At 42.9% G+C, this 11,911-nt stretch overlaps 1 protein-coding gene across 1 annotated transcript in view; it reads left to right on the top strand.

The window, feature by feature from the left end:
• The first annotated feature begins 803 nt into the window (after nt 1–803).
• KPNA1 (karyopherin subunit alpha 1) overlaps nt 804–11,911 on the top strand; it is a 57,332-nt gene continuing 46,224 nt past the window's right edge. The window contains exon 1 of the mRNA XM_058824740.1: nt 804–894. The gene's annotated coding sequence lies outside the window, so the exon portion shown is untranslated. The remainder of the gene's footprint in view (nt 895–11,911) is intronic.

Genomic DNA, 11,911 nt, shown 5'->3' with positions numbered 1-11,911 from the left:
CTGCTGGGGCTCCCCCTCCTGCCATCGTCACCCTGTGCTCCTCTGAGGGTGTGCGGGCCCGCTGGTGCCACACAATCTTATGTACGTGTCTGTCGCACCGTACACCGTGGCTGACGAACAGCCTGTCCGGCCCGGGGCCGCCGCTGTGTCCGTGGCGGCCGCGGCATTGCCCGTGGCACAGCGAAATGGCTCCGCTGCTTGCCGCACCCGCAGTGACGCGGTCTGCGGTGGCACCGAGGCCACCGCTAGGGGACCTGCATTAATTAAACTGGAACCATCAGCCCGCTGCGCTATCCTGGGCCGTAACAGCCCCGGGAACATCCCTGCCCCTTCCAGCGCTTCCCGGCGCGGAGCTCCGGGGCGGCGGCGCTGGCGGGCGGCGCGTTGGGGCCTAACATCGCCGTGACATTGGCGGCTGCTGCGCCATAGCCGCCGCCACAGCTGCCGCCACAGCTACCGCCACCTCCGTGTCCCACACACGACACTCTCGGGCGGCCGCCGCCACCATCCCTCAGGCGGGGAAGGAACGGGGCGCCTCCTCCCGTCTCCCCAAACCCTCCCGGGCGCGGCGCCACCGCCCGTCGCACTACAACTCCCGGCGTGCCCCGTGGCGGGAGAGGCGCGCCTGCACGGGGGCGCGCGCTGCTTGCCGGGAGCCGTAGTCTTTCCTTCGGGGCCGCGCTGTCCTGAGGAGGGCGCCGCCGCCGCCTGCCGGCCTCGCCGGAAGGGCTCTTCCTCCCAGAGGGCGCCGCGGCGCCCCCCGCGCGTGCGCAGTGCCGCTGCCAGCCAGCGCCGGGCAGGCAGGGAGGGAAGGAGGGAGGCAGGGAGGGAGCGGCGCTCGCGCGCCTCGGGCCCGAGAGGAGACAGCGCGGTGCCGCGCCGGGCCGGCAGCAGGTACGGGGGTGGGGGGGAGCCTCGTTACCTCGGCCCCGGCGGAGCGAGCGTGACTGCAGCCGGGCGGTGCTCGGGGCCGCGTCCCCGCGGGAGGAGGGACCGGGCGGGGATCGGCCGCCGGCGGCTCGGGTTGTGGCGGGGGGGAGGGGAGGCCCGGGCCGGGGGTGCCGCGCGCGGCGGGAGTCCCCTCGCGAACCCCCGGCCCGTGCGCGCGCGCGCGTGCAACAGGCGCGCGGGGGCCGCGCGCGGGGCGGGGCCGGGGCCGGCGCGGCGGGAGCGGCGCGCGCGTGGGCCGGGAGCGGGACCCGCGGCTGGCGGGGACCCGGGGAGAGGCGGGCCGGTGCTGCTGTGCCCGGGGACAGGCTGCTCGTGCCTGCAGGGACTCTCTTCGGCTTCCAAAGCGCCGGCTTCGGAAGTGACCGCGGTTGGCTGCGCGGAGTCGGGCAACAACTCCGTGCCGCGGGGACCGGATGGCCCCGGTGCCGCTGCTCCCACCGCGGGACGGGCTGCGAGCGGAGGCAGGGCAGCAGCTGGACGAGAGGACATCTCCCTAAGCTGAGCCAGGGAGGTTTAGCTTGGACACCAGGAGGAATCTCTTCAGGAGAAGCGTGGTTAAGCGTTGGGATGGGCTGCCCAAGGAGACGGTGGAGTCACCGTCCCTGGAGGTGTTTGAGGAAGGACTGGATGTGGCACTCAGTGCCGTGGTCTGTTTGGCACGGTGGTGTTGGGTCACAGTTGGGCTCGGTGACCTGAGAGGTCTTTTCCAACCTGATTGATTCTGTGGAGGGGAAGGGAAACTTCCTCCTGCATCTTCCAAGCTTTTTTTTTTTTTTTTTCACTTGTGGTGTTAGTTGATTTAAAAAAGCTCTGCCATCTCCCTACAAATATCACCCCGTAGCCTCGCATTATCTCACCTAAAATGTTATTTCTTTGGCTGCCTGTGTACGATGGAAGGTTAGCGCTGGGTGGCCGTTTCCAGTTGTCCTGTTCCAGAGACTTTGTGTGCCACAGAAACTTGTCCCATTCATAGTCTCTGAATCTGTGTTGCCCGTAGCGCGGTCCCTGTAACAATGATTTTAAGCTTTGCCTCTTGAGGGCGTTTCATGAAAATGAAACTGTGGGCTGGAAAGATACGTCATGAACTGTGAAAATACCGGGCTGCTGTTTCTGCAGAATTCCCAAATGGTGCTGAATGGTGGTGTTTAATGGTCCCTTTATCCTTTATTCAAGCTGCTGTTCCTCTGGATTTTTTGGTTTGCTGGCGTATTTTCTGCTCTGACTGCTTGATGTTAATGAAAGACTTAACAAAGTTGGGATATGTCAATGAGCTCTCAGGAAATGAGATTGCAACTTTATCCTCAGAAGCTCTTTATTTTAATGCTATTTTGTATATACCTCTGGCAGTTAGTAGTTAGAGTAGAATTCCCTCCAGCTGTTAATGAAGCACTGTGTAAATTAATAGGTTGTATCAAGGTGATCTTTTGTGTATTTGGCCTTGTTTTTATTGTAACTTCATTGTGTTCTCCTTTCAGTGTTACCACCTGCATTGACATGTCAACTAACTCATTCAAAACGAGTTTTGAAGTTTCTACTTGAGCTGTGGTTGCACCTTTTAATTACCCTTTAGACATACCCATGGGCACAGGGGAGAGGAATCGTAGCTTGAGGCACGGTAACTTAAGATGACACACGAGGTGGAGATTTTTCTCATCATGGATTTTCCTGTCACAGTCTTTCACACAGATTCAGTGCTGCTTCGCTCCTGAGAGATGTGACTGTCTGGGGCCTTGGCATCCCCCACTGACCCCCAGCTTTAAAGCAGAGTCTTTGTTACACCCCATCTCTGACTCTGACACTGGACCAGGGTGTTCACCTCTTGCTGTCAGTGTGCCATGTGCTGATTTTTTCTGATGATGTGTTCTCTGTGTTGATGACTTCAGAGCTGGTGTGCTCATGTGGTCCTGTGTATCCAGCTGAGTGCTGGCTCCTGGAGAAGTCCCACTTTAGTCCATTTGGAAAGGGAAAGGCAGCAGCAGCCCTGGCCCAAGTCACCACGAGAACTAAAAAGTCCTACAGTCAGTTGTGGCAGTTTCTGAAAGGTTCTTTATAGAAACTTCTAAGTGTAAATGTTTATTTAAGCAGGTTATTTGATAGTCTTATTTCAGCTTCGGTGTTTCTGTACAGTGCTCTTTACTATTTTTTTTTATTTTTATTTTCTCCCCTTCTGTTGAATAAGCTAACATTAATAGAATGGTACATTTTATTTTATGGTCCTGTTTCTGCAGGCTTGCTTTAATACTTCTTTGAAGTATTTCACAAGTTCTTGGGGGGGCTTAATTTCTATCTTTGAGAGCACAAAAGTGTACCTTTAAAGGCAACTAAAAGTGTTCTTAAGTTGCAAAATGTAACTTTTATGGCAAGAGGTTGATGGATGTAAACCGGAGCCTCCCTGAAAAACTGAAATCAGGTTTTTCCAAAATAGCATATAGTGCATAAAAATACCTGAGTTATGTGATTTAGGGCTAGGGGCTTTAATGTTAATTTGCAACATAACAGAAATAAAAGAGCAGCAAGCAGCAAATAGCTTAATTTATTGCATTTGTTTAAATACTTCTGAAGGCCAAAGGGAATACTGAGTGAGCCTGGTAGGTTCTGAGCAAGTCAAGAAAAATAAAAGGCATTAAAGGAATTACACACTTGATGAAATATTCTGAGTGGCTGAAATATCTGCACTGGAGGTTCTGGAATGATGTAATGGACAAACAAGTTAGAAAGACCAGACCACCTCTTTTTCAGAGAACAAGTGGAAGCTGAACTGATAGAAAAATTATTCAGCTTCATACTAAGGGGTGAAAGCATAATGGATGTACTTGTTTAAATAATATAATAATACTAATAAAGAATGCTGATGTAAAGTACAGAGAATAGAGGCAGCATTATGATAGCAAGTCACTTTTTTTTCTGCTCTGAAGAAAAAAAAAAAACCTTGTCTGTTACAGTTTTTAAAGTCTGTTAAGCAAGTAAGTGGATTAAACTGCTCGATGTTATTTCCAGGAATAAAGGTGGGGTTTTCAAGCCAGCAGTGGAATGCAAGGCCTGTAGAAATATCAGTACCTTTAAATTATTGTGGACAAGGTAAAGGGACTCTGGAAAAGGAGAAGAGGTAATTTTAAGCTAAACAGTCTAAAAACCTCCATTGAATATGAAATCTGTAGACCAGCAGGACTGGAAATGATATTATGCCACCTCCTGAATGTCTTAAATTGCATTAAACATTGTGCAGCCTTTATAATTCATTTTAGGATAAAAAGTAGATGTGGTCTAAGACAGGTGACAGTAAATTTCCCTTCACCAGAACTGATTTATAAAGGATGTTAGTAGCAGGAAGGTGTGAAAAAGTGTTAGAAAGTTGTGGTAGACTGCACATCACAGGGTCACTTCTGCTGGTCTCTTCATGTTAGACAGGAATAAATGGAGTTCAGTGACAGAAGAAATCTGGTTTGAATAACGTGAACACTTTATTGGAACATAATTATTGCTTAGTGTCATGAGGAGACAGACGCTAAAGCTCATTGGAACTGAAAGAAATGCGACTGTTCCTGGATGTGTGTAGAGCATTATGGACTCTGGGCTTTCAGAGGGTGACATGAGACAAGATTTAGTCAGTCACCTGCTGCCAGCAGCTTCCTTGTGATCCACAGGATTTGTTTTCTCTGTTTTTCTGTTTTTGTTGGTAGTTCAGATGCTTGTCAAGCTCAGCAGGAGGATTCATATGTTCTGTGAGATACCAACTGGTTTGACACACACAGATCTTTATTTTATTTTATATAAAGTTGAGATTATATGTAAGCAATGTGCTGCTTCTAAAACCATAAAATAAATACCTTGTGGCTAAACATCCTAAACATATATTGAAACAAGGCTTTGTAAGCCTATCAAATTTAGTGCTAAGGTAACACTTGAAAGCAAATTCACCTGTTGAATTAGGAAAATGAGCAAACAAGCCACCTATTAGTGGATCACAAACTGTAGGTATCTATAAGTAAAGTCCAATAGTAATGTTGTGATTAACATCAGGTTGTTGTGGTTTTTGTCTGAAGTAGGGTGAGATTGCCTTTTAAAAGACACAGGGATTCTTTGTAGAGCTTCCACATGATCCTTTTTCCAGCTGCCTAGTGTTCTCATTCTACCCTTTTTTTTGGTGCTGATAAGTTATCAGAGAAGAGAAGAGGTGTCTCTGTGAATGTGCTCTTAGTTGGCTTCAGGAGCTTTGGTAGGAGGGATATTGGGTGTAAACGGGATGAGGGAGGCAGAATGAGTGTAACTGAGTTTGAAGTCCTGTGGGTTTTGGCTTGATGTGGCTGATACCTCAGTGCTGTGTGACTCCTTCATTGCTGATGTCCAAAGCTAGGATGAAATCAGTAGAATTTTGATTTACTGTTATTTTGTTGATTTGCACACATGTCTTCCATAGTGCTGAGTCACAGCAGATGATACAATTGTGGCAGGCAGATTTGTCATGGGAAGCATGAGGTAGCTTTGCTTTCAGTGCCTTCTGATATTTCCAGCCCTAAACAAAAGCTGCTTGAAACAACAAAGTCAACTTAATTATTAATTTAGTTTATTTTTAACCTAATTTGTTTTAAACTGCCTGAGACTTCTTCTCATTGTGTGAAATTCTGAAAGGTGCACTCTTGTTCACTCATAAGTATTGTTTAGGTCAAGTTAGGATTTTGGAAATGTGAGGGTGATCTTTTTTTTCTGACAGATGACTGTCAAATGTGTTTTTTCAAGCAGTCCCTCTTTTAGATATGACCTTACAGAAAATACATATTTGGCCAGCCCATCCTGTGAGTGCAGGGAGCATGTGCTGTAATCTTGATCAAAATACAAATGGATCTCTTCTTCAGAGGAAAAACAGATTACATTTTCACTTGGCATACAGGAATAATCACTTCTGTAGTTTCATATGGATGGGCACATTTACGTGAGGTTATTTTTTTTTTTTAGTGTCAGTATAATCCTGTGTGGCTGAATAGTTTAATTCCTCATCACTTGCTTCTTTGTGTTACGACTTGTGGGACCTTTTGGTTTCAGGTTGATTATGGACTGTGGGGTTATAGAAATGAAGGTGAGGGTTTTTTTAATTAAACAGATTTATTGCACTGTTGTGTCTTTGAACACAATAAAGGAATTTTGTATTTTCAACTCAAGTCAGAAAGTCTCAGTTAACAAATTTGAAGATGTTTTAGTTTTAAATTGACCTGGCTTTGACAGTCAGTTTTTTTACCTTCTCACTCAAGTTAAAAGCTTTCTGGAACTTTGAAAACTATCTGCTGCCTTGTTAAGTCAAAATGGACCTTTTAAAAATAGAGCTCAAAACATCTTGTAAATATCTTCATGGTAGTAAATGTATGGTGAAGTGCTAGATACACACTATATAATCTTTTATTGTGCATGTTGCCTTCTAAAACTGTTTTCCAATAAACCTTGTAAATGCATTACTTCTTAATCTGTTCAGCAATGTTTCTTCAAAAAAGAGAGGAAAAAAAAGCACATAATCCTCAAACTTTTAAAAATTAAGTGTCTAACTCTGTGGCTGTCAGTGGGTTTAACTAGTAATACAGGCTGATGTGCCAGATCAGTTTCTCAGATGTGCCTAGATTACCAATTCTAGGTAATTCTTCTGTTTCTGTTAGTGATTGGTTTCTTTATGCAACCAGAAATATATTTCCTTGATTTTTTTTTTTTCCTATGAGGTTTTTTTTTTTAGTGTAAAGAAGATCAGGAGCTGGCAAGCTGATGTTGGCCTGGTTTTAAGTACATGTCTTAAAAAGTATGTACTTTTTTTTGTAAGGACAGAAGATATTTCTGAGTTACCTGGAGATATAATCAATGTACCCTTCAAGATCAGTAATTTTGCAGAGATACCTTTGATGTGGTAGTTGTTTTTCTTTACTTTAGCCAACTTTTCAGCCCTTTTTTTTGTTTGTGGATAGGAAAGTCAGGGTGAGGTGTGAAATGTCACATCCCTGCACATTTGACAGAGGTGTCTCAACATTGTTCAGATAGCACACAACGTATTCTCCCCCTTTTTTTTTGCCTTTGAGCAACATTAATGTTTGTAATTTTTCTGTAATATCACATTTCATGTTGTGCAATGTTGTTTGTTTTTTAGGTCTTGTATTTTAGGGATATTCTTATTTTTAAGCAAGAACCAATCCAGCTTGCCAAGTGGTCTAGAGCTAGAACATTGCAACTTAGTCATAGATTAGGTGGGTTAGTACTTGTTTTGCTATTTCACAGGGTTATAAAAGTGCTAGAGCAGAAACAATTGTGAATTAAGGCTTACCACTGGGCAGGGAAAAACCCTAAGAGGACTAGGAAGCCTGCAAAATAAAGCAGATTTGAAAGATATGGAAATGGGCAGCAGTTCCATGAAGAAATCCAGTTCTTAATTCCATTTTTTAACAGAAAGTCTCTTAAAGTCTGAACATTTCAAGGCTATACATTCTATTCATGTCTGGCTACCATTCTTATGTTGCATTTGAAGCTCCTTTAATCTTCTGGCTTTTTGGATAGCAGAGGGTGGTGATTCCTTTTCTTCTCCATTGTTCTTATGTGCTGGTTGCCCAAGGACTGTGGATCCCTGCTGTTGGGCTGTTGCAGCTTTTATAAACCACAGAAAATGGAATTCACAGGATTGTTTTGTTTCCTTGCTAGGGCTGGAGCAAAACTTACTTTACAGGTCTTTACAAATACTGTAACTGCTGATTTTATAGTGACTGTGAGAGGTGTTTCCCAGTCCTCTTTTACAGCTAGAGAAAGGTAAGCAGAAGTCTTGGAAATTGGCTGTGCTTTGCTTGAACAATAGGTTTTTGTAGTTGAGATGATTAAATATCCTTTCTTGTAGATGTCCTGAGCTTTACAAGAGTCTGAGGACAGAGAGAAAGTAAAACCCCTGTCCCTCAGATGGTATGGGTGCTTCTGCTGGTGGGCATTCCCACAGACCCCTGTAAGCCAGCACGGTTTGTCAAACAGCTTTGCATTAGAAGTTGGTACAACCTCATCCAAGTGTTTATCTGGCTGAGCTGGCTTTTGAAAAACAGGAGACAGCAGTGAAGAGAGAAGTCAATCTGTTGATTTCCTTTATTTTTCTTTTTCTCTCAGATAATACTGTCAACAGTATAGAGACTTGGTGGATGTGTTTTTTCATCTCTGTAGGATGATGCCAAATGTAGGATTTTGCTCTAGAATTTTTTCCAGGGAAATAACATTAGTCCCAGGTGATACTTTTATCATTCTATGCCCTGTATTGTGCTGCTTTCAGGTTGGCTTTTAAAATTGGATAGGTTTTCTAGTCTCACATGGAAGAGTGTCAGAAGGTGATGTATCCTGTAATCAGAGCTCAGTGAATTGCTCAAACATCTGTCCAGGCTGTGCTGTAGGTATTTGGCTTGATGTCAAAAAGTGTGATTGTGAGGAAGCTTCTTCTCTAGGACATGTAGAATCCCATGGCAGAGCCAGTAAACTAAAATCTCCTTGGAAGTAGAGCTTTTGTGCATTTCTTCCCTTGAATAATTCCAGCTTCTCTCGCTGCTTGACAGTGCTGTTTCTAACAGGAGTTGTCCTTTCAGGGCTGATGGTGCCTCTTGTGTCTTTTCTGTGTCTCTCTGGCAGCAATCTAGAGGAGAGGCAGCAGTGTGACAGCACAACAGAGCTCCCACATCTGCCTCCAGTGACTCCTTTCCTTCTGACAGCCACCTTAGTTAGGAAATGTACTCTCATAATATGGCAAATCATGGGTATTTTGATAATTTTTTATCACACTGTTTCTCTTCAAACTCATATTCTGCCTTAACTTTGAAGTCTTCCCCTTCTGACCTATTCCCATTGTGAGGTAGAATGTCATGTATAGATCTACTCTTCTGAAACACATTTTTTTTCATATTCTTGCCCCTTTTTCCAAAGAAGGAAAGTCTGTCTCTAATAGTCTTTAATATCAGGAGTGTATTTGGTAATCTTTTTTTCATTATGTATATCTGGTACATATATGCTACTACATGTGTAAAAAATTGCATTTATATTTATATATATAAAATTATACAGCTCTTGATTTTTAAGGGCTTTATTTTTACATCTGGGTACGTCTGACGTGTGAAATATCCAAGAGTATTAGTCACAAGGTATTCCTTCTGGCAAAGCCCTTAAGTCTAGTGGCAGTGATAGCTGATATAAGAAGGCAGGGAGTTCATTTTTATTCCTTTCTGGATGATTGCTTGGGACAAGGTAGGTCATGGCAGTAAGTGACTCTGTATTTTCCAGTGCTTCAGAGTTTCTTTGGCTTGATGAGCAAGGAGAAATGCAGAACTTCTTATTCCCCTAAAAACGTGTGCTTAGAATACATCCACATTTGGTACGGTTCTTGTCTTAATCAGCAAAAGATTTGGGATCATGTTTGCCCTAGGGAAATGCAGTTATCCATGTATAGTGGGTTTAATTTTGCTGAAATTTGTGTTTATGCAGACAAATTGAGAAGGAGAAAGTATCATATGGGGTTTGAGTGATGTTGCACAAAAGCCCAAGAAATACACCATGAAAATTCCTTACCAGGTCTCCAGAGGTTTTTAGCTGTAGCCAGGAGTATCAAAAATGTGGACAATGCTGTGCTATCTTTAGGAGAGAAAAGATGGGTAGAACATTTCCATGACAACCACCACAGATTTCCTCCAGAAGTAGCATTAATTTTGACAATGCAGAGAAGATCCAGGGTTTGCTGTTTGCTGCAAGGGTGAACTTGAAGTAACCACTGAAAGATTCTCAGCTAAGTCACACCAAAGCTGCTGAAAACCAGAGAGACAATTTGAAGTTGTTTTGCTTCTGTGGTTTAGTCTGGGGAAAAAGGTACATCCTCAAAAATGGAGGAGGAGATTTATAGCAAACCGTCCTTGGATGACTGTAACAGCTTGTTACATTTTTAGTCCTAAAAAGCCATTGTGTGCTCACACATTTGAATAGGTCCAAAGATGCTGTCAGTATGTGTGGGCTGGGTGGAATCCTTGATGCACTCGTTGAATTTTTCACCAGTAGTCAGGAAACAATAAAAGAATGGTAAAGAAAGAATTGATTTTCAGATACCTTCAGGAAGTAAGAATTACTTCTAGAAAATAACTATGGCTTTAACAGTTATAGAGATCAGACAGACAGGTGTATAAAATAGGTGTGTGGCTTTGTGCTGGGATTTTATTTACTAACAGTGATGGCCTAGCATAAAATAAGGTATTGAACCCATCTCTAGTTGGATTGGTAACTTCTCAGTGATGAAGAGAGTTTAATCTTTTCACCTTTAATGAAAGAAACTCTCTTCCTAGTCATTTGGTGGTAGGTGTTTGTACTCCCAGATAAAAGACAATGTACTATTTTGAAAGGATTTTAAGTGTGCAGTTTACTCATTAAATAGAGGAAGGGGTTAGTCAGCCAAGTGAGCTGTCTCGAAAGTCAGAAATAAGCATAGTCAAAACCTGCAGCTGCAGCTTGTAGAGGGTGTAAGAAAGATAATACCTGTGAAGCTGTTGAGTAGAGGGCTTGCACTAAAGTCAGAGAAAGAATTCAAATCCTGTACCTGTATTTTCAATAAGTGAAACAATGGTTTAGGGTACAACAGGAGGGGCTAAGAGAACTCTGAGAGGAAAATGGAAATTATTACCTTAAAGACAGAAGCAAAATTAACAGAAAGAAAATCAGTGTGCGAACGGGGGATGAAGGGGGCAACTATGTTAATAAGTACAGTGAGGAAGAATACACTTAAAGAAAATTACTTATGATGAAGTTGCTTGTGTCATTGATGTTTAGAAGCATTGGAACATTATATGGAAGCTGCATAATAGAAATTAGATGAAATTCAGTATCAAGGGTTGAAGATGTTCTCTGTCAAGAATTCAATTAAATTAAGAACTTTTAGGTATTGAACGTGAAGGTGTGAAATGACCACAGGAGTTTATCAAAGGAGTTACCAAAGTCCTGCAATCCCAATTAAAGGCAAATACAGTCTTATGAGTGGGAGAAGACAGACTTCAGACAAAAATGGAGAATTTTTAACAGCACTGTGGAAGGCCCAAGATGTTACCTGGGCTGTAGTGTATGCCTGTGTTTATTCATGGTCAGGGGCTGAATGACCAGAGCGTCTGCAAAGCCATTTTCATGTTAGAAATGTCCTTCTAGCTCATGGTTGTCCACTTGGTGTTTGAGTTCAACCTGCTTATTCTAAAATAGATAAAATACTTTATTCAAAATATTTTAGGAAAGAAATTTTGAGTGTTTGTTGACTGAACTTCTTTTTACAGTTAAAATTCCAGGCTTATTCAAATAGTATGTGTGTTTAATATACAGGTAGTAGTCACTTAAACTAAAAATGTGAAGAACATATAATTGCTAAGCATACTGTAGGAATCACGAACACTTGAAGCTCAGACATGTAAACACAGGAAGAAAGGGGTCTCAAAGCTGTTAAGAAAGATGTAGGGAACTTCTGGTGCTGTGGGATTTATCTTTTTGTCGCACCTTTATTAAAAAAAAAGGCTGTTTCAGGAGAGCCTTTTCAGCAAAATTAGGCTGCTGAATTGCTTACCTATATGCTCAGGTTGCTAATGTTGCATTTGGTGCAACCTGTGATTGACTGACAATCAATGTAGTAGTTCTGTGTCCCTGAACATTTTAAAAAATCTTTTAAAATTTTTAAAAAGTTGTCAGAATATAGTAACACTTGAAGTGATGTCCGAAATGTTTTCTGTGAAAGTCAGTTCTGATCATCAGAATTCTTATAAATGGTTGTCAGGTAGTAGCAACTTAAAAAGAGGCTCAAGCAAGAAGCATATTTGAGTATCTTTTATTATTATTATTATTATTATTATTATTATTATCTTACAACTCTTTGTGCTAACTGAAAAAAAGTTGTTAGACTCAATATACATTTGATGTATTTTAAAGAGGAAACCTAAGCTGTTGAGAATCTGTACAG

The sequence above is a fragment of the Ammospiza caudacuta genome, chromosome 2, assembly GCF_027887145.1.
Source record: "Ammospiza caudacuta isolate bAmmCau1 chromosome 2, bAmmCau1.pri, whole genome shotgun sequence".
In the NCBI taxonomy this organism is placed as follows: domain Eukaryota; kingdom Metazoa; phylum Chordata; class Aves; order Passeriformes; family Passerellidae; genus Ammospiza; species Ammospiza caudacuta.
This window is presented reverse-complemented; position numbering and strand designations above follow the sequence as displayed.